This window comes from Capra hircus, chromosome 23, assembly GCF_001704415.2.
Source record: "Capra hircus breed San Clemente chromosome 23, ASM170441v1, whole genome shotgun sequence".
In the NCBI taxonomy this organism is placed as follows: Eukaryota; Metazoa; Chordata; class Mammalia; order Artiodactyla; family Bovidae; genus Capra; species Capra hircus.
This window is the reverse complement of record NC_030830.1, coordinates 38,340,189-38,363,805: the sequence shown is the minus strand read 5'-3', so window position 1 is coordinate 38,363,805 and position 23,617 is coordinate 38,340,189. Positions and strand designations below refer to the sequence as shown.

Sequence of the window (23,617 nt, the reverse complement as noted above, 5' to 3'; positions counted from 1 at the left end):
CAGGCTCCTTTTTCCTTCATTATCTCCCAGAGTTCGCTCAAATTCATGTCCACTGAGTTGGTGATGCTATCTAACCACCTCATTCCCTGCCACCCTCTTCTCCTTTTGCCTTCAATCACTCCCAGCATTAAGGTCTTTTCCAGTGAGTCGGCTCTTTGCATCAGGTGGCCAAAGTATTGGAGTGTCAGCTTCAGCCTCAGTCCTTCCAATGAATTTTCAGGGTTGACTTCCTTTAGGATTGACTGGTTTGATCTTGCTGTCCAAGGGATTCTCAAGAGTCTTTTCCAACACCACAATTCAAAAGCATCAGTTCTTTAGTGCTCAGCCTTCTTTATGGTCCAACTCTCTCATCTGTATATGACTACTGGAAAAACCATAGCTTTGACTGGACGGACCTTTGTCAGCAAAGTATAGTCTCTGCTTTTTAACATGCTGTCTAGGTTTGTCTTGGAGAAGGCAACGGCAACCCACTCCAGTGCTCTTGCCTGGAAAATCCCATGGATGGAGGAGCCTGGTGGGCTGCAGTCCATAGGGTCACGAAGAGTCAGAGGCAACTGAGTGACTTCACTTTCACTTTTCACTTTCATGCCTTGGAGAAGGAAATGGCAACCCACTCCAGTGTTCTTGCCTGGAGAAGCCCAGGGACGGGGGAGCCTGGTGGGCTGCCGTCTATGGGGTCGCACAAAGTCGGACACGACTGAAGTGACTTAGCAGCAGCAGGTTTGTCTAACTTTCCTTCCAAGGAGCAAACATCTTTTAATTTCATGGCTGCTCTCACCCTCCACAGTGAGGAGGAGCCCAGGAAAATAAAATCTGTCACTGCTTCTACGTTTCCACTTCTATTTGCCATGAAGTGATGGAACTGGATGCCATGACCTTAGTTTTTTGAATGTCGAACACAATGCTGGATGCTTTACAGTCATTATAAGTGAAGTGAAAGAACAGAATTCGGTAATGATCCTCTCTACACCTCTAAGATAAAATCATAATGAACAAACTATAGCTTCGACTTTTTAAAGTTGTTGCCCTTAACGAGGCAGTTTTGCTATACAAGTATTCAGCAACCACTGCAAGCTACTAGAATGAGATATTTTCTATTATTCCTTCCACTGCAACTCTAATCCTAACCAGCAGCCCTAAACTAGTTCTTAGACTTTTAAGTAACAGAAGAGTGCACTCAAAATTTAAGAAATTGTGCTATTATTAACTTAACTGGTTTCTGACAATTTTAAAATAATACTTTGATAATCAGTATAACTTTTATTAACTTTTAAAAGTGTAGAGCATGGGAACCCACTACAGTATTCTTGCCTGCAGAATCCCATGGTCAGAGGAGCCTGGCGGGCTACAGTCCATGGCGTCGCAGGGTTCGACATGACTCAAACGACTTAGCACACAGCATGCACTCAGTAGAAAGCACGACAGAAAGGACTGACGCTATTTCTGTCCTTTTATATGCTTTATAGGTCATGGAGTATACATAGATTTTTTGAGTGTTTAAGTATTTTACTCATAACACAGTTTTCCAATAATTTGCTTTAGGGTGAATAAAAATTTGTAATTCAGCTTTGTTTTCCATAGTATGTAGTTTCATTAAACTCAAGATTTGAGAAGAAACGTGGAACTTTTCACCCTCCTTTCGGTCAGAATGCATATCCAGTATAGGGATTTCCAAGCAAAACGTGTTTTAAAGAACTTCAAAGGAAATGGCAGTCCACTCCAGCACTCTTGCCTGGAAAATCCCATGAACGGAGGAGCCTGATAGGCTGCAGTCCATGGGGTCGCAAAAAGTCGGACACGACTGAGCGACTTCTCTTTCTTATTATTTTATAAACTTCTCCTTCCAGATGTTATGTAAAGATCCGGGCTTCACAATTTTCTAAAAGTGTTGGCTGTCCTCGGTTCGATCCCCGGGTTGGGAAAGTCCCCTGGGGAAGGGACCGGCTGCCCACTCCAGTATTCAGGTCCGGAGAATCCCAGGGACAGTATGGTCCAGGGGGTCGCAAAGAGCCGGACACGACTGCGCGACTTTCACACCCACTCACGCATTGGCTGTCCCGGGGCTGCGCGCGCTTATTTTTCAATTTAGATACCTACTAACTTTTCCGTTTCAGACTTTCAGTAATTGAAACGGCATCCGCAGCTCAGAAATTGACCTCTGCTGGCTGTGCAAGTTGAGGGAGCGCCCTCCCTGGCGCCGTGTGGCGTGTCGGGAAGGAAAGGGGACACCCCAAGGCCTGCGGCCCAGGGGGCGGGCCGGAGCCCGGCCTTCCCGGCGTGCCCCGCGCGGCGAGGGGGACTCAACGCGAAGCGCCGGGTGACTCAGCCGCGTGGCCGCGCGGGCCGGGGTGTCGGGGCGCGCGCCGCTGCGGCACGGCCGGTCCTCGCGGCTGCTGCTGGCGGCGCCGTGAGCGCGCGCGCCTCCCGGGCGGATTCGGGCCCCGGGCTCTGGAGCGCGGCGGGAGCGTTAGGTAAGTGGTCCGACGCGAAGAACCGGCGGGGTGAGTGCGGCGGCGGGCCTGGCCCGGGGAAGTGCCTTTGTGTCGGGGGGTAAGGGGACCCGCTCCTCAGGTCGGCGCTCGGGCGGCAGCCCTCCGGGTCGTACCCCCATAGAAAGGCCGCGGCGCTGCAATCATCTCGAGGAAAAACGTTGGCAAACGGGTTCCGGGCGCCCGTTTTCGTGCTGAGGGTAAAGCCTGGTAATCCGGGGAAGAAGGGGGGATCGCTTTGCGTGGATATACGTCTACAGAGTCGGGGGCCCCCTGAAGTATAACTTGACTTTCCTGCAGGCCTTTGGTGTTTTTATCCCAAAGGAGGAGAAATAATGAGAGCCCGGGAGTGTTTATTGATAAAACACTTGCCTACGTGTTTTTGTTTTTGTTTTCTGGCAGTTCATTGAATTCACTAAAAATTAGGTAGTTGGGTCGACTTCTCGCTCTTTGTACCCCTTCTTCAAAGTCTTCCTTCTCTGCCACCCACAAATTACCAGCTTTCATCGGTGCTGAAGAGCTGGGGGAGACTGAACTGGTAATTTTCTTTTAAATAAAACCTTTTTATAGCGTTGACTGTCTTCAGTTCTGCACTATTCAGAAAAGCTCTTCTCTTTTGGAGTTTGTGATTCTTTCTGAAAATTCCGGGATTAATCCGATTTATTTTTAAATGAGAAACCAGTGAATAAACTAACAAGATAAACAGGCGGCAAGGAATTGTTAAGCCCGGTTATGAAAATGCATTTTTCAGGCCCTTTAATTGTCCCCCTGTTAGCTGTTAAACAACTAGCAGCAGCTGTTACCTGAGAAATTAAGAGTTTTTAATGGTCCCCAAACAGTGCTGTTATCACAGCTGAATGTGATTAATCCAGTCAAAAGAACTTCATCCTCAACTTATTCTCACCCTCCCCGCAACGTCTGGGACATTTCTTAAACATGAATTTGCACCTTGAAAATGTAAATACCGCCCCCCAAAATGTAAATACCCGTCTCCCAATTTTTTGTATATATTAAAATTGTTTATATAATTTTAAAGATTACTTTCCACTTGCAATTATTACAGAATATTGGCTATATTCCCTGTGTTGTACAATGCATCCGTGAACCTATCTTACACCTGGTAGTTCGTACTTCCCACTCCCCACTTCTTTGTTACCCCACTGCCACCCTGTGATCACTAGTTTTTTCGCTATATCTGTGATTTGGCTTCTTTTTTGTTATATATTGGTTTTTTTTTTTTTTTTACATTCCACATATCAGTGATAACATACAGTATTTCTGTTTCTCTGTCAGACACTTCACTTAGCATAATGCCCTCCGAATCCATCCATGTTGTTGCAAATGGCAAAATTTTGTTTTTTAGTTGAGTATTAGTCTGTGGCATATATTTACTACCTCTTTATCCATACATCTGTTGATTGACATTTAGGTCTCTTCCATATCTTAGCAATTGTAAATAATGCTGCTATGAACATTAGGGTACATGTATCTTTTCCGATTAGTGATTTTTTTTTTTTTTTCAGATGTATAGCCAGGAGTGGAATTGCTGGGTCACATAGTAGATCTGATTTTAGTTTTGAGAAACTTCCGTACTGTTTTCCATAGTGAGTGCACCAGTTTACATTCTGACCAATAGTGTAAGATGATTCTCTTTTCTCCACATCCTTGCCAACATTTGTGTTCTTTTTGATGCCAGCCGTTCTGAGAGGTGTGTGGTGATAACTCATGTGGTTTTTATTTGTACTACTCTCAGAAATTTGATTCTGGAAATCAGTGCTGGGTCCTAAGTCTGCATGTTAAGCAAGCACCCCCTTTCTTGGTCTGTTATTCGTGATCCAGGGACCACACTTAGAGAAACAGCAAAATAGACTGGCCTGAGAATTTTTAGAACTGGCCAGCTTTCTTATCCTTCTGTTGATTTTTATTCTCCTTTGCCCCCTAACCAATCATAAGCCAAGAAGGTCTGAGTCTTTAGAAGGAAACTAAAGAGTGCTGTCTTGGGCTCTGCCATCAGGGTGAGTGTGTGAAAGTCACTCAGTTGTGTCTGACTCTTCGCGACCCCATGAACTATACAGTCCATGGAATTCTCCAGGCCAGAATACTGGAGTGGGTAGCTGTTCCCTTCTCCAGGGGATCTTTCCAACCCAGGGATCAAACCCAGGTCTCCCGAATTTCAGGCAGCTTTTTTACTCTCTGAGCTACCAGGACATTGGGGTAGGAAATACATATTCTAATGCCTTAGAGATGTGTACTGTGTACTAAGTTGCTTCAGTCATGTCCAACTCTTTGCGACCCGATGGGCTGTAACCTGCCAGGCTCCTCCTCTTCATGGGATTCTCCAGGCAAGAATATTGGAATGGGTTGCCATGCCCTCCAGGGGATCTTCCTAACCTAGGGATCGAACCTGCCTCTCTGACGTCTCTTGCATTGGCAGGTAGGTTCTTTACCACTAGCCCCACGTTGGAAGCCTGCCTTGGAGATAGTCAGTGCCTATTAATCTGTCCTTTTATCTTTCAGGGGCCTGCTTCCAGTATCATCAGCTTATTAGAAATGCCATTAGGCTAAATCTCCCCTCTCCCAACTAATTTCAGTCTTCTTCCCTTTAGAACCAGGACAGCTAATGCTGTGTAATTCTCATGGCCTTGAACTCAGATTTCCTGTTATGTAGCAGTACCAGTAGCCTTTAGGAGGGCTTTCAATTCATCTGAACATTAATTCAGGCACAGATACCCCAGTAATGCCTATTTTGTAGTAGGCCATTTTAGCAACAACATTACAAAGATGTCACAGAGTTGCATTGCTCCCTTGAGGCAAATATGAAGGCTGGATAATCTCTGCTGCCGAAAGCTTTTTCTGTTTCTTAGTCCTTCAAATATTAATAGGTGTGTAGGGATGAGGTTAGAGTTAGGCTATGTGTTTTCCGACTTTTTTTTTTGGTCTTTGGTTTCTTCTTAGTGTCTCACTTTTCTTACTAACCTATTTTCTGTTGATTCACAAAACTGTTGTCTTTCCTTCTGTAACCCTGGGCTTCCTGATGATTGCCTCTTCCTCTGCCCCTGAATCTGTACATGCCTACTCCTCCTTGGCTAACTGGAGTAAAAAGTGCAGGGAAACTGTTGGAATGCTGCATGATTTCTAGTTGGAAGACCCAGAGTCATGGAACTGTGAGGCTTAGAGATATAAAGGAACCTATCACAAATTTATACGGTGCGGTCCTCTTGCTTTTTTCCCCCTGCCTCTTGCCTTTTAAGATGAGGAATCTAAGAGATGAGATGGCAGGGTGAGGACCCCTGGCTCCTAGCCCAGTGTTCTTCCCACCAAATCATTTCAAGAAAAATGCTTCAAAAATGAAAACAGTTTAGAGAAATTCAACTATAAGTAGATGAAGAAAACTGAGACTTTCACATGAATACAAAAGCAATATTTGGGAAAATGGAGATGGAAGGAGAGCGTGTTCTAACCACATAAACCAGGAAGAGTAGGAATACTAAAATAAGGAATTCTGAAGCTTGAAATAATGAGCAAATAGTTCTCTTGTAATCCCAAGAAATGTTATGAGGTTGGTATTTTTTTTTTTGATTCAGTAAAGATTAAGATAAGTACACTGAATTTTTATTAAATGTTGAATGTTTAAGCAAAGTCTAGAATTTTTTGAACTTGCCATGTAACTATACTGTTGTCTTTACCCAAATTATTAGGTATCTCTGTTGGAGACAGAAAGTAAGACTGGTCTACCTGCTAATCTGATTCCATATACCTCTTATGAAAAATGAGATTATTGGAATAGTATATGCATTTCTGGAATAGTAGGAAGGAAAGAAGTACAGATGAAAGAAGAGAACCCCATGCTATTTTTTCTTAGAGTCCCCAAAGTAGACGTTTTTGGATTGTTCTTGTATATTCATGAAAGTAGAATGAGAAATAGTAAGGATTTGGAACTTTCCTGGCGTCTTCGTCTTCACTTCCCCAGCAGGGAGTGAGGGTTTCATCCTTGGGGAAACTTAAGATTCAGCTTGCACCAGGGTGTGGCCAAAAAAATAAATAATAAGGACTTATTAATTAGTAGACATTGTTATGTACCAGACTGATTAGTAGACATTGTTTTGTACCAGACACTTTGCTCAACATGTCTACATTTCTCATTTAATTTCCTCCATTTTATAGCCAACGAATCTAAGACATAAAGAGCTTACGTTTGCCCAAGTCACACCTTGTGAGTGGCTGAGCCAGCGTTCAAGCTTAGACAGACTCCATCAATTAATATTTATGCTCAGTAGTGCCCTCCTTATTCTTCACTGGGCAGTGGTTAAGAATGTGGGCTTTGGAGCCAGTTTTTCCTGGGTTTAAATCCTAGCTCTTTCATTTACTAGCTTGGATATTCATCAGTTTCTTTCTCTGAAATAGAGGTTGTAATAGTAGCTACCTCAGAGGGTTATTAGGATTGAGTTAATTCATGTAAAATGCTTTGATCTACACCTGACCATTGGGAGTTCTCAGGAGATGCTGACTGTTAATTGGTTTTTAAAAAATAATTTAAGAGACTGTTGATATTTTCTTTAGATTTAGATTGTCCTTTCCAGTGTTGAAATGCTAAGGCTTTTATAGTGTAGATATAAATTAACTTTATCTCTTTTCTTACTGTAACATAGGGGAGGCAGGGCTTACTAAAATTTTGGAAAGCACTGGGGTGTAGTAGAAAGATCTGTGACATGATTTGGTTAAGGTTACTAGAGAAAGTTCATGTTTCTTAGAATAAAATAACTAATGATCTTTACTTCTATAGGAAGGCCACAGTATATACCTTAAAACTATGTAAGACTCCTTCAGTGTATTTGCCTTAAATCTCTTCTGGTGGGAAAGGATAAAATTTTAATTTTTGCAGTTATATCTGTGTATTAGTTTGCTGGGACTACCATAACAAGGTACCACAAAACGTGTGGTTTAAACAATAGAATTTCCGGAGGCTGGAAGCTCAAGTTCAAGGTGTTGGTGGGGTTGGTTTCTTCTTAGGACTTGCTCCTTTGCGTGTAGGTGGCTGCTTTCTCCCTGTCTTCACATGGTCGGTCTTCCCTCTGCACCTCTCTTGTCCTCATCTCTGCTTAAAAGGACACCAGTTGTATTGGATTAGGGCCCACTAATGACTTCATTTAATCTTGAAAAGTGAGTGTTAAGTCACTCAGTCATGTCCACTCTTTTAAAGAGCCACCACCTCTTTAAAAGCCACATTCTGAGGATGTAGGGTAACAGACTTCAACATACAAATTTTGAAGGAAACACGATTTAATTTAGCTCATGACAGTCTGTTTAAGGGATTGAATGCTGGGTAATTTAAATGCCAGGTAATCTGTCCCTGGTGGCTCAGCCAGTAAAGAATCTGCGTGCAGTGCAGATCCCTGGGTGGGGGCGATCCCCTGGAGAAGGGCATGGCAATGCACTCGAGTGTTCTTGCCTGGAGAATTCCAGAGGGCCCTGGTGGGCTACAGTCCATGGGGTCACACAGAGTTGGACACGGCTGAGCAGCTAGCACAGTCTGAGCCTTCTGTTGTGCTTGTCACTGAGCACTCTCCGCCTTGGGACCTGAGGGTCACCCTTTATCCTGTGCCTACCCACATGTCCTGCCTTCCGCCTGTTCCTTAGAGCTTGCTGTTGAGTCCCCTAAGAAGCCTCCACGTTAAGTCCTTGTGTTGGATTTAAAGCTATCAAGATTATTCTGTCATCCTATTGAGTAATCTGCTTGAGAAACTATTTCATGTATTTAACCTAAATTCCTAATTTGTCTGGTATTCCTAATATTTCTTCTTGAATCTAGATGGAAAAAATGTCAAGATCCCTTAAGTAGTGATATGTAATTTTCTTCTTAAACTTAAAAAAATTTAAAGTATTCTAAGATTTTTTTTAAAACTTCAACCATTTTCTCGAAGAGTTCCCTGTTTTTAGAGGTACATTTTCCTTTTTTTTCTCTCTCATTTTAAAAGTAGTTAACACATTCATTTTCGAGACTTTGGCATATTCAATAAAACAGTTTTTTAAAAATCACATGATAAGCCTGTAGTTAAGGTGGAATATTAATATCTTTAATCTTTTTCTATGACTAGGTTGTTTCAAATTGCCTTTTTAAAATCTAGTTTATCAGTACTATTTCATGCTATTTTAGTTATTATAAAACATTTTTTACTCTGTTCATGTGATGAATTATATTAATTTTTAGAATGTTAAGCCAACCTTTGTATTATCCTTTTTTATATATATATGGGTTTGATTGTTTAAAAAAATAATTGGTATAGGATTTTTGTGTTTATGAGAAGAAGTGGTCCATAATGCTTTTTGGTAATGCCCTAGTGAAGTTTTGAGTCAGTGTTATATGCTGGCCTCAGAAAATGAATTGGGATGTATGCCCTGTTTTCCTGTTCTCTGTAAGAGTTTGTATTGATAAGATTGATATAATTTCTTCCTTTAAAGATGTGGAAGAATTTACTAGTCAAGCCACTTGGTCCTGGAATTTTCTCTAAAGGATGGTTTTAATTGTGGATTATGGTTCTGTGTACTATTTATATACTATCAAAATAATGTATATCATCTATTTGTATATAAATACAGGAACAAATATATTAAGCTATTTGTTGAAGGGTGTTAGTGTATACCATGTGGAGATTGGACTAGGACATTAGGAGGGGCAGGCTGGGACTCTGGGCAGGAGTGGAAGCAGTGTTCCAGTCAAATTTTTTCTTTATCAGGGAACTTCAGTTCTGCTCGTAAAGCCTTAGAATTGGTTGGATCAGGCTCACCCACATTATCTGGATAATCTTCCTTATTTAACCTAAAATGGTTAAATACTTTAATCACATCTACCAAAAACCTTTACAGTAACACCTAGATTAGCACTTGATTGAGTAACTGGGACTGTAGCCTGTGGGTTGACATTTAAAACTGACCATCACAGCCTTTCCACAGTCTTGGCTCTCTTGCTAGTTGCCTAATGCCTTCAAACAGATGTGGGGTTTCTGTTTTTTTATTTTTTGGTTTCACCCATCCCATTCTGATGGATGCATTATTCTAGGGGATAGGACTTACCAGTGCATGGTGGGAACAGGGAGGAAGGCAGACTTCAACTTGGCACAAAGGGAAAAAATAAAATTTTTCCCCCCAAGCATTAGTGGCCAATAATAAGGGTGAGCTAATAATAGGCAAGAGATTCTTTATTTTGGAATATTTTTTAGTTAGACTGGACTGAACTAATAGTGTTTTTGTAGTCCTAGAGGGAAGGTGATTTGGACCCCAGATCTTTTTGAGATTTATGATTGTGGGGGTAAAATTGGGAGCCCATCATCAGGTGACCAGCATTAAAAAAAAAAAAAAAACACATCATTTTCTGTCACCATTATTTTATAAAAGAAAAGACATTTAATATAAAAAATGAAGCAACACTTAGTTTAGGTACCAAGAAAGCATTAAACTAACACCTGCCACAATTCTTTAGTTCACATTTTAACATTTTTAAAATCAGGCCGTGTCTTAAAATCACGGGTGTGTTAATATAGTACTTTCTTGAAACAGTGTTATTCGGTTGATGTCTTAGTCCATGTCAGTTGTCTCAGAATTGGGATAATAATTGTGTTTGTATGTTTGTGTGCGTGCGTGACATTATCTCCATTGCCCTCATTTTTGCTGTCAGTGAAAACTTTCGACACTGATTAAGACTGACACTGGTTAATACTGGTCCTTGAATCATCTTCTGACACAGTGACTGTGGACTGTCTCCAGAATTTTCAACATTTGTTCTATTGCTACAGTACTGCTTTATAGATCTGTCCCCTAAGACCTTCAGATCTTGCCGTACAGGAACTTAGCCTTTCTTATCAAATGGCCTGCTATATTGAATAATACATTTAAAATTTTAAAAATTGCACTCCCTTGTCCTGTTTAAGACGTCATTGCTAATAGTATAGATCTTGGAAATTTCCTGGAAGTTTGCCAGTGAGTAATCTTAACCTCAGTGTCTCTTCCTGTTATATACCTTGGATTGTTCGTAGCTTAAAGTTGTCATTAGAATGAGCATAAGTAGTTGAATCCATCAAAAGATAGAAGCACCCTGTGTGGAAATTACAGAATTTGATCTACTCTGGTTTTAGGTAATAAAGTTGAGAGTTACAACAGAATTAAGTAAGGTCTTAAATTGAACTCCGAACTCAAGATTGTAAAATCAACCACTATCTGGAGTTCATTGATTTAGAGGTTGTTTCAAAGCAACTATTTAAACAGAAAAGGTGCTAGGAGTGTTCATTACTGGCACAGAAAGGTCATATGTCTTGGCTCCAGATCTTTGGCTTGAGATCATATCTCCAAACTTGGGAAACTTAACATAGAATTCATGAAGGTAAATCAGAAGTAAATCTCCGATAGGCAGAGATAACACAGCTTAAGGGTAACATGTGTTTGACTACGAAGCCAGAAGCCTATGTTTGAAGCCTGGCTATACTATTTATTAGCTGTGCAACTGTGAGAACTTTTCTTCTTTATTCCTCAGTTTCCGTATCTGTAAATGAGGATAATAATAGCAGCTACTTCATAAAGGTTTTTTGTTGTTTTTGTTAGTATTAAGTTAAATAACATTTATAAAGTACTTAGAATAACATGTAGCAAATGATATATGTTAAAATTAACAAAGGTTAGTCCATCTAGACTTAAGATGGACTGTTTGTGGTAATTTGGCATATTGAATCTCAACTGATTAATTAGTGATTCTAATGTAGAATATGTTCTTGAGTAATTGGGTTTAGATTTGGTTATTCAAGGATGTAAGAAAACTTTGCATCTTGAAAGGGGTTGCAGTATTTAAAAACTTCAGATAAATTAATGAATCTAAGTTTAAGGATTTACTGAAGGTTTTTTGAGTACTTTAAGATTGGCTTGATAGGCAGTTGAAGTACTAAAACAAAAAAAGAACATGTTAAAAGATTATAAGTATCATTAAAAATGAATTGAAATATCAAACTTAGGATACTGGGGATTCAACTATATTTGTCTCTTTTTTGTCTTATTTTATATTTTAAACTGAGTAGTGAGTAAAAAAGTTATTCTCTAAATCCTTTTGTTTAATAGTTCTTTTAATTAGGTGATTTGATAAAGTTGTAAAGGAAATTGTTTAAAGGCCTTTAGACAGTTACAAGGGAGAAGGCAATGGCAGCCCACTCCAGTACTCTTGCCTGGAAAATCCCATGGACGGAGGAGCCTGGGAGGCTACAGTCCATGGGGTCGCGAAGAGTTGGACACGACTGAGTGACTTCACTTTCACTTTCCACGTTCCTGCATTGGAGAAGGAAATGGCAACCCACTCCAGTGTTCTTGCCTGGAGAATCCCAGGGACGGGGGAGCCTAGTGGCCTGCCGTCTATGGGTTCGCACAGAGTCGGACACAACTGAAGCGACTTAGCAGCAGCAGACAGTTACAAATTGAATGTAAGGTCTTTAAGTCTTAATTTAAATTCAAGTAACTGTAATATAGTCTCTTCTGGTACAAAAGCTGTTTTTGGACCTAAGTTTATTGATAGAAAGGTTATCAGAGCAGTAAGTTAGGAATGTCAAGTAGAGAAGACAGGGAAATGTCTAGGCAGTTATAATCTCATGTATCTAGGCAGTTAAAATCTCGTCTCTACCATCCTGTGCTTTCATCCGCCAGTCTGCCAGCCTGGCCTCTGCTAGCAGCTCATACACGAAAATGAAGGAGGGTGTGTGGACTCGGAGGCGCTGCCTTTCTCTCCTGCATCTCCTCGGTGCTGCCCTTCTTGCTGTCAACCCACTGCGATCCTGTCACACCTAGACAGTTCCAGTAGCCTCTTACTCTACTTGTCCATCTGTGGTTATATTTATTTTAAAGCAACATGTTGAATATGAAACTTCTCTATGTAAAAACTTCACCTACAAGACAAAGTCCTTCTCTACTTGACTTTATAATTCAAGGCCTCTGTAAACCAGCTGCAGCTTGTTTTTCACGCGTGTTCTCCTAGGGCTGTTCTGCACAGCCATCTAAGTTGTGTGTTGCATAGCTCCTTAAGGGGTGGTGTGCGTGGGGTTCCCTGAAGCTGTATGGTATGATGGTTGCTCTGTTTTCTCCCACCCTTTTGTATTAATCCTTCACTCTAACCTGGCTGGTCTGCCCCTCCACTCCTTTCTTACAGTAATAAAGCTCCTTTTCATTCTTACTTTTCTACCTGTTATACATCATTCACCCTGTTTTATGCCCTCCCTTTTCTTTAATAGGTAGAACCAAAGAGTGGAGTATTAAACAGCCATTAAAAGAATGAGGAAGATTTCCAGTCACTCCTAGGGGGTGAATTTGAGATATATTGTTAAGAAAAATAGCAAAGTACAGAGCTAGATATAGTATTCCATCTTATGTATGAGAAGCAGAATAATTAAGAATTTATATGTATATACACACATTATCTATAAAGAGAAACATGAAGGATAAACAAATTAATAAAACTAGTTATGTGTAGGGAATAGATAGGAAAATACTGGAGGGGAAGGGAGAGAGATCTCTGAGCATTCCTTTTTTGTAACTAACTTTTGAACCATGTAAATGTTTTACATAATCAAAAATTAAAATAATGAAAAATAAGCTATAATTGAGTGATTAAAAAACAAAAATGAACCTAAATTACAGGACATACAGAATAAAATAACAAAATAAAATAATATAAAAATAACAAAAAATAAACATAGTATGCTGAATATACATCCCTAGTGAAATGTAATTCAAGGACAAAAAGAATTAGCCCCCAAAAGACACTTAAACTTAGTGGGTTTAAATGTTAGTAACATTAATGTTATAGTTTTATTTATTTATTTATTTTTAATTTTAATTTTTACTTTATTATTTTGCTTTACAGTACTGTATTGGTTTTGCCATACATTGACATGAACCAGCCATGGGTGTACATGAGTTCCCAATCCTGAACCCCCCTCCCACCTCCCACCCAATGTTATAGTTTTAAAACTGAATTATGAACCAAGATTTTCATTGTGAGAGAAAAGATATAGTACTAATAGAAAATAAGTAAAGAAAAACCATGATGTCGAATTTGAAGTGAAAATATCAGTATAAACTCTGTTTGTGTTTTAAAAAATCTCCAGGTTTGCTTCTAAACCATTTCAGTAGACTGTGACACCCCAATATATAAGACACCTGGTGTTCAGATATTGATTTCTAAATGCTTTTGTCCACCAAAAAGAAGAAAGGCTTCTGGAGAACTGGCTGATTGTAAGTCAAGGTCAGAGATGGTGAAAGGTGAGCTTAGAAAACTTATATAGGAAGTAGCCTCAGAAAACCAATAGCTGCTGCTGCTAAGTCGCTTCAGTTGTGTCCAACTCTGTGCGCCCCATAGACAGCAGCCCACCAGGCTCCCCCGTCCCTGGGATCCTCCAGGCAAGGACACTGGAGTGGGTTGCCATTTCCTTCTCCAATGCATGAAAGTGAAAAGTGAAAGTGAAGTTGCTCAGTTGTGCCTGACTCTTAGCGACCGCATGGACTGCAGCCCACCAGGCTCCTCCATCCATGGGATTCTCCAGGCAAGAGTACTGGAGTGGGTTGCCACTGCCTTCTCCAAAAACCAATAGAATTGTGTTTAAATGACAGATGAACGCTTGAAGGGAATCCCACTAGCCATACCTGGGACAATTTGAACCAGTAATTGGAGAAGTTAAAAAAAAAAAGAGATGGTAATGGATCATTTTAATACATTAGATTAAAACAAATCTTTGAGTTCGTAATTAAACTTAAAAAGGAAGATACAGGGAGAGTGAAGTAGGAGTTCTACGTAACAGAAGAATGCTAGACAATAAATGTAGCAAGAATGATAAAATTAGAAAGTCATCATTTTGTAGTCCCCGGTGTATTAATAATTGGTTCGGGCAAGAATCTTCAATAGATGCTGAAACCACTGGATGAAAAGTTATTGGGAGATAGGATATCAGATCTCTCTTTACAACAGAAAGACCTGTTGTCACCACTTTAACCACATAATCAGACATGCCCTGTAGTGGGGTAGCCTGGCATTGTGTGCCTCTGATGGGATGGCAGTTTGAAGGACACAACTGTATTCTTGTTTTAAAAAAATTTAACTTGTATTTCATCACATGGAAACAATGAGATGGATGTTAGAACTGACCTAGACTTTTTAATTTAAAACAATTTTTATTGAAGTATAGTTGATTTATAATATTTTATTAGCATAGCAAAGTGATTCAGTTATATATTTTTTCAGATTATTTTCCGTTGTAATTATTATCGGCTACTGAATGTAGTTATGTGTTAGATGGTGAATCCTTGTTGCTTCTCTATTTTATGTGTACTAGTTTGTGTTTGTTAATCCCATTCTCCTGAATTGTCACCCCTCCTCTTTCTTCTTCCATAACCAAAGTTTGTTTTCCATGTCTGGCAGTCTGCTTCTGTTTTGTGTATAGGTTCATTTGTATTATTTTTCAGATTCCACATGTAAGTGGTATCATAATTGTCTTTCTCTGACTTAGTATGAAATTCTCTAGGTCTGTCCTCCATGTTCTGCAGATGGCAATATTTCATTCTTTTTTATGGCTGAGGAGTATTCGTGTGTGTGTGTGTGTGTGTGTGCGTGCGCGCACATCTGTATGTATATATCACATTTTCTTAAACCAGTCATCTGTTATGGTCCCCTGGGCTTCATGTCTTTGCTGTTGTACACAGTGCTTCTGTGAACACTGGGGTACGTGTATGTTTTTGAATTAGTGTTTTTGTCTTTTCTGGATATGTGCTCAGGAGTGGGATTGCTAGATCATATGATATCTCTAGTTTTAGTTTAAGGAACCTCCATACTGTTTTTTTTTTGTAGTTGGCTGTGCTAATTTATATTCCCACCAACAGTGTAGGAGGGTTCCCTTCTCTGACCTAGACTTTTTTTAAAAAGTCAATTTCATGTAAAACAACTGTCCCCCAAATTGTGGGGGTAGGGACAGCAGGGTGCAGAATATGAAAGATTCAGAACAGCCAAATGTAAGGAATGAGCCTTGATTGACTTATGGATCCCAAAAGAGATTATGCAGGAAAATATTAGGCCAATTGAGTAAATTTGATTATTGGTTATACATTAGTATTATGCAAATGTTCATTTTCTTAGATGTGAGAGCAATACTGTTGTGTGATTTTTTTTTTTTTTTAAGAGAATGTTCCCATTCTTAGAATGGGCTTGCTGAAGTAACTTGGGTGAAGTGTTGTAATGTTAACTTTTAAGTGATTCAGAAAAACTTGTGTGGTGGGGGAGCAGATGATCATTGGTAAATCTGAAGGATAAATAAGATTTTACTAGTTATAATGATTTTTTCAATTTTCTGTAGATTTGAAAAGTTTCAAAAAAAAAAAGAAAAAGAAAATCTGCTTCAGAGCCCAGCTCGGATTTTATCTCATATGAAGGCTTCCTTTTCCAAGCACACTGTCTAGAGGTGATTTTCGCGCCAACTTTTGTGTTTATTTTATAATCCCCAAACCTGAGTGCCGAATAAGAGCTGCCTAAGAAGTTGACTTTTTAATTTTTAATTACAAATTCCAGACTCGTTGTAAGAATAGGCCCAAGAATCTGGAACCACTGGTTTGAACCACCTGTTCTGTATTTACTACCTAAAGTTGCTTGTCTTTTTCATATAGCCCCACCTGCTCAGTGGGAGCTTGGGGCCAACCCTTGAGAGCATTGCTCAGTCCTTCGTGTTGCTCAGTGCTGTGTGCCTTCCACACAGTAGGGGTTTGGTAAGTAAGTATGTGCTGACTATAATATATAGGTTGGGACTAATTTGTTGCTCATCTGAAGAGACTACCAGAAACTTCTCCATGGTTTTGAGAGATTTAAAAAAAAAAGAAACCTAGCTGATAAAAGCACTTAGTCAGTACAAAAGGTCCATTAGAAAGATGTGTAGTTTTTAGTTCTAAAACTACAGGTTTGGTTTATAGAAATAACATGTTTGTTACCAGCAAATGTTTGGAATTAAAGAGTTAACAATGGTATCATAGTTGAGTTTTATTACCTCTGCAAATGGATATATAAAGACTCTAGTACTTGATCTCTATAAAAATACAGATACCCAGGGATACAGTTTTCTCCCTTCTATACTTATTGATATGGTTGACACATGGCCCTGTATATGTTTAGATGTACAACATAATTTGACTCACATACATAATGATATGACAATAGGTTTAGTGAACATAGATCTCATATAGAAACATGACAAAAATAGGAAAAAAGATTTCTTTCTCCCTTGTGATAAGAACTCTTAGGATTTACTCCCTTAACCGCCTTCACAGGTAAGGTAAAGAAAGCAGTGTTAATTATCTGTATCATGTTGTGTATCTCCAGTACTTATTTATCTTATAACTCGAAATGTGTACCTTTTTTTTTATGCTAAGATGATTTTTTTTAATTGGATAATTGGAATTGAGATAATGAATGCAGGAAAGAAGAAACAATTAGAGATTTAAAAAATAAGGTCTTTGAAGATTTTTATAGGCTTGAAGCTGGTTTTGAGTATATAAAAAGGAATAATGGCTTTTTTTTTTTTTTTTAGTGTTTACACATGCCATAGATTGCTTTGGCTGAAGTATCCATAATCCCTAAAACAGTTCTTCCAAGTGGATATTGATGTATAGATGAGAAAATTGAGTCTCAGAGAAGTTTGTCATGTGCCTAGACTCACACAGCTAGTACGTGGTGGAATCAAGAACCAAACCAGGCAGTGTGGGTTCCAAAGCACTTGCTGGTAAATATGGGAAGCAGGATAGCTTATCACTAAACGTAGCTTCCCTTAATTTGAGACTTAATGAGGAAATGGTGTGGGAAATGGGAGAACATTTCATAGCATTAGTTCTTTGAAAAGAAAAAAGAGAGAAAGGAGTTAGGGGAAGGGAATTGATCTTTACCAGGGGTTAATTATACAGTTGCTTAGACCCACAGGAAGAGTATATTAAAAAGGCAGGTGTATGAACCTCGACCAGTATTCAAGAAGAGCAAAATCCTGCACAGAAGCATATTCTAGTATAGCTGCATTAACCTAGCCTATCTTTAAAGTATATAATGTATTTATGTGTATTAAAATAGCTGAAATAGGACTTCCCTGGTGGTCCAGTAGTTAAGAGTCTGCCTGCCAATGCAGGGGACAGGGGTTCGATCCTTGGTCGGGGAAGATTCCATAGAACACAACTACCAAAGCCCATGCGCCCTAGAGCCTGCCCTTCGCAACGGGAAAACCCACCGCAGTAAGAAGCATGAGTGCCACAGCTAGCGAGTACACCCACTCGCCACACTAGAGAGAGGCCTACGCAGCAGTGAAAGCCCAGTGCAGCCAAAATAAGTCAATAATTGACAAAATAATAAAACAGCTGAAATAAACATTTTTGCTTTGAATTAAAAACTTCATTAAACACTCTTAAAAATAAATAGTAAAAATGCTCTAGTATTAATACATCTAATTATCCACAATTTAAAAAATATTTCATTGGAATGAATTATGGCAGTAATATTTTTGGGTAAAGCAAATTTTTACTGCCATATAATAAGAGAGCAAACAAAGCTACATTCTGAATAATACACTGGTATGCGTGCAGCTGCCATATCCATTAAATTTAGTGCTTTATGAGACTTAATTATTCTAAACTAGCAATCGCTGCAGAAAAAAAATGAGTGGTTAAGATACAATTTTAAAGATTAAAAGAAAAAATTTCCCTGTTGACAACTTAAAACCATTCTAGAAGTTCTAGATAAATGACATAGAGAAATGATGTCAAGATTGTTAAATTAGACATGTATTGACAAAGAAATAAGATTACTCAGTGGAACAGAGTTTAAAAACCAGACCAAGCATAAATTATGTTAGTATTTCATTAAAGTGCCATCTCAAATCAGTGTGGGGAAAAAAGCAAACTCTTCAGAATATATTAAGGCAGTTAGTTGGTTAGCCATTTGGATTTTGTTAGATCTATACTGACTGGGCTTCCCTGCTGGCTCAGCCTGCCAATGGTGGGAGACAACAGTTCAGTCCCTGGGTCGAGGAGATCCCCTGGAGAAGGGAATGGCAACCCACTCCAGTATTCTTGCCTGGGAAATCCCATGGACAGAGGAGCCTGGCGGGCTACAGTCCATGGGGTCACGAAGAGTTGGACAGGACTTAGCAACTAAACAACAACAAATTCCTGAGGGAAAAGTGGAAAGACACAAAAGGTCAGGTTCAAAGGGCAAGTTAGGCAACTGAGGCAAAAAATAATTCAGAGAATTCTAAAAGCAGCAGTTGTTTAATCTGTCATGTCCAACTCTTGCGACTCCATGGGCTACAGACTGCCAGGCTCCTCTGTCCATGGGATTTCCCAGGCAAGAGTACTAGAATGGATTGCTAGTTTCTTCCCTAGGGGGTCTTCCCAACCTGGCGATCAAACCCACATCTCCTGCGTTGCAGGTGGGTTCCTTTCTGCTGAGCCACTGGGAAGCCCTTAAAGCAGTACCATGGGTCATTTTGCTGAAGCAAGAAGAGAGCTGTCGCTGGAGTCAGTAGAGCCATACAATAGAGCGTAAAAGGTATGTTCAGAAGTGGAGGGCGACATGCTTCAAGAGCCCAGTCAGTGGTGACTAAGCAGTTGTATAAGGGAGGTTCAGATAACAGATGTGTCCCTTGCTTTTGTATAGCACTTCATGCATTTTCCCCCATACATCTTAATTGAGAAAGGACTAGCTAGCTTTGTAGTGGCTGATATCATCCCATTTTTATGGATGAAAACACTGACGCTTAAAGAACTTTTTCTTGGTGGTGAGGCTTAATTATCAATAGTAACAGTGCCAAAGCCAGAAACTGCTTTGCCTCAGTCTAGTGGGTGGCTCTGTCATCACACCCTGTCATTTATACTCCAGGGAGATGAGAGCAAGCCATGGAAACATCCAGTGATTCTCGTCAAGCCCGACAAACTTGACATGAATAAATCGCTGCTATTACCCCATGTTTAGCTAGCATGGGATTTTTTCCCCTGCCTACTGAAATCTTTTAAGGCTCTTAAAGGTGCAATTTTCCAAATGTTGATGAAAATGAATGACTTTTTTTGCTTTGTGACAACCTAGAGGGGTGGGATGGGGTAGGGGGTAGGAGGAAAGTTCAAGAGGGAGGGGATATATGTATTCCTCTGGCTGATTTATGTTGATGTATGGCAGAAGCCAGCACAATATTGTAAAGCAATTATCTTCCAATTAAAATTTTTAAAAAGAATGAGTGACTTTTCAATGACCACACTAAAATGAGCTCTCATATTTCCCTCTATCTAACTAGCAAAGATGAGGAAGATTGATATACTGTTAGCCAGAGTTCCGTGCTGCCAGAAGGAGTATAAATTGGTATGTTTATAAAGGACAGTCTGGCAGTAGACATCAAAACTTGTTTATGTTTTTCCATAGCAATTTTATCTCTAGGAGTTTATTCCAAGGATATAATGGAATATGTGCCCAAAGATATGTGTGCATGTATTTTACCACAGCTTTGGTTTTTAAAGTATTTATATCTTTCTATATTGATTTTTTTTATTGAGCATAGATTGCTTTTTACAAGCAGTAAAACACTGATGCTATTTTATATGGAAAAATACAGTTATTCTATCACAGGATTCTTGGATTATGACTATAACTCCTATTTGATAAGAACTGCAGCCAATAATTACCCTGGAAACTACTGATTTTCTCTTTAATTTCTGACAATAGAAGAAAAACTTCTAGAATCATTACTGGATGAAAGGCAGGATGGTTTGGGGGAAGCAGTATGATTAGATGAAAAGAATATGGGAATCAAAAGACCTAGATTTGGAATCTATCCTTGCTTCTTAGCTGCAGTTGTGATTTAGGCAAAGCTGCTAACCTTTCTAAAGCCTGTTGTGAAGATAATTACTGTCTTTCTCTGAGGGTTGTTTCAGTTTCAAATAAGATTAGATTTCTGAAAGTCTCTGCAGATTCTATGGCTTGGGAATAACGATAGTCAACTTTATTGAGTACTGTGTGCCATGCATTGTACTAAGCACTATAAGAAATTGCCTCATTTCATCACTTGTATCAGCCCTGTGTGGTTAATGATTATCATCCTCTCTTACAAGTGAGGAAGTTGAGACACAGACCTAGAAGCCTGCCCAGGGCAACAGCTGTAAGAAGTGGACCCATGATAGAGAATCATATTTGGGGAGCAGTGTAGCCAGAGGTCTCTAAGAAGTGTTCATCTCAGCAGTCTGCCAGACTTCTTTGATGAAGGCAGCAAGTGTGAGGGAAGGGAGAACCCAGCAGAAATAACTTAGCAACAGAGGTCTCTTTTCTTTGTTAAATTATTATGGGTTTGGGAACATACTGTAGGGAAACTATAAGATTTAGAAATCATACAGATAGATTTTATATGGGCTTATTAATACTGGAGTGGTCTAGCTCATTATTTTTAGAAATAATCTAGAAAAACCAGAAAACAGAATTTCTTCTGAGATTTGAACATTAAGAATAGACATGCAAAGGAAGTGAACAGAAAGTCTTCAGCGGAGCTGGGTTAAACATACATCCACCCCGAGCCCGTCGTGAAGATGGCAGGCTCTTGGCTATCAGTAGCACCCTAGAAGGAGATCTTGTGGACATTTTTGATCGTATCTATCACTTCTGTTGTCTCTCCCCCACCTTCACCCCTTTTTAACCTATTCCCAGAGATCCTGGGTATCATCACCAGAGAGCATATGTGAAGCAAAACTGGGAAACCTATTCCCCTTTAATAGAACACATTAGCAGAGTTCTCCTTACTGTGAAGTAAGAAAAAAGCATAATGGAACTAGACCAAAGTCAGTGATAAGCAGTTAACATAGTTCAACAAATGTAGTGGTTTTCACATAAGAACAGACTGAAAGGACTAGGATTTGTCAGTCTGGAATGAAGGTTGGCAAAGACGTAATTACTTTCTAAATTTAAGTGTGGAGTATAGATGAAGGGTAGATTGGTTTGTTTACCAAATTCTGTGGCATCTTGCCTCATCATCCAGCTTTTACATAGAGAGGAGGCATGGTCCTGAAGTATAAAAAGATCCTACTCTGTAAAAGATCATACCCTTATATCGTTAGCAGTCTGAAAGCATTAGGCTTTTGAGATCTATCCATGTGAAGTTTGGTCCCATAGGCATTCCAATTACATTTTCAAAATCTGAATAGTTTAGTTGCAAGATCTGAACTCAGTTATACAAATCACGTTTCCATAATCTTGTTTTCTTCATAAATAATTGATTAGAGGGAATTGCAGGTAAAAAGAAGAAAATATATAGACTCATTATGGATTAAACTTGAGATGACTGTGTTCTAGGGAGAAACCAACATGCCATTTTTTTAATGTGCAAAGACTATATGGAGAAAATTCCACTATCAAAGACTGTACACAAATTTTCCAAGGTGGGGAGATTATAATAAAGGTTTTGCTGTTCTGGGTCAGCTAGAGCAACACTTTACAAAATAGGGGCCTTCATAGGAGGCCTATGAAATAGATAAATAATATAGACTAGATAGATAATAAAGTAGATAAATATGTATACTTGTGTAGCTCTTTAGAGTGTTTAAAAAATGCTTTCACATACTGTGTGGAAGTGATGCTTGAGATGGCTTGCTGAATGTTTGCTTTGTTTCACAGCTATACAGTCGGAGTTCCATTATTCATATACCTGTAATTCCTAGTCCTTCTCTGAAGCAGTCTCTTCAGTTACTGCTAGGTGTACCAGGGGTGTGTCATGGTCCTTTGGTTCTTGTTGTACACTGCTATGACTTTTAGATCTGTGTTGGCCACAAATAGTTTTGTAGCAGTGGAGAGCTATATTGTTCAAGTGCTTTGCTTATTTCTTTCTTTCTTTTCTTTTTTTCCTTAGATCTGTTCTGAGGACCAAGATGCATTTGGGGGATGGTTACAGAAATGAGCCATGGTAGGCAATGAAAACATGCATTCAAAGTTGAATGAAACATCCATCCTGGAAGGGGAGCAGACCCTTACCATAATGTTGAAACTCATTGCTTTATTTGTTGAAGAATTCAGTGTCTGTCCGTTTGCTTCTTAGGTTTCATAGATCCAAGAGCGTTTTCTTCTATCATTCTAGGATTATAGAAGAATTAGTTTATAGGGGACTCTGAGAAATGATGGTGGTTTTTTAAAGTGTGTGCCACTAAGCATTAATCCTGTGATGGTTTCTTGGAGAAAAAAAATGTTTTGAGGCCAAATTCTTTTGGGGAAGCTGCAAATTGGGTCCTCTCTTGGAATTTCATGGTACACTCTGATCCTATTTATTGAAACATTGTAATAGTTAGAAACAACTTAATTCATAGATAGGAAAGCAGAATCATAGAATATTACAAAGCAGTTAACTAGATAGGTGTGTCTTCTAGCATGGATGGATTTTAGAATGTTAATTTCAGAAAGCGTATTACGGAGAATGTATAGTCTGTATGTGTCTTGCAGATGATATGCTTTATAGTAGACCTGTTTAAGGCCTGAATTCTGCTGCTGCTGCTGCTGAGTCGCTTCAGTCGTGTCCGACTCTGTGCGACCCCATAGACGGCAGCCCACCAGGCTCCCCCGTCCCTGGGGTTCTCCAGGCAAGAACTGGAGTGGGGTGCCATTTCCTTCATGAAAGTGAAAAGTGAAAGGGAAGTCGCTTAGTCATGTCCGACTCTGCGATCCCATGGACTGCAGCCCACCAGGCTCCTAAGAGGGAAAATTTTCATGTTTTATTTATAATAAAAATTAAATATAAATAAAATGCTTGTCAAGTGCTCAGCAGGTTACTTTCTTTTTCCTCATTGGAGACATCTGCCCCTGCTAATTTTCAAGCATATCTTTCTGTTTATTAATTCATTGTTGTAAGTTAAACTGAATTTTGAGCCCTAGTATTATTCATAGACTGGGAAGAAAATGTTTTCATTATAGCCTATTATAATGAAACTTTTTCACACATTGGAAGGAATAAATGAAGTAACTTATATAATGGTCTAGTCTGTGCAGATTCTCAAGAAATCTGTTTATTCAGAGTGGTTTTGCTCCAAGAGATATTTTGGAGAGCAATAAAAAGAAGTTTGAACTTGGT

At 39.3% G+C, this 23,617-nt stretch overlaps 1 protein-coding gene across 4 annotated transcripts in view; it reads left to right on the top strand.

The window, feature by feature from the left end:
* KCTD20 (potassium channel tetramerization domain containing 20) overlaps positions 2,344-23,617 on the top strand; it is a 36,970-nt gene continuing 15,696 nt past the window's right edge. The window contains exons 1-3 of one of the 4 annotated variants that reach the window (XM_005696275.3): positions 2,344-2,471; positions 18,959-19,077; positions 22,409-22,462. The gene's annotated coding sequence lies outside the window, so the exon portion shown is untranslated. Of the gene's footprint in view, positions 2,472-15,826; positions 15,962-18,958; positions 19,078-22,408; positions 22,463-23,617 lie in introns of those variants that run through there. The other 3 variants (XM_018039104.1, XM_018039105.1, XM_018039106.1) reach the window with 3 other exon arrangements.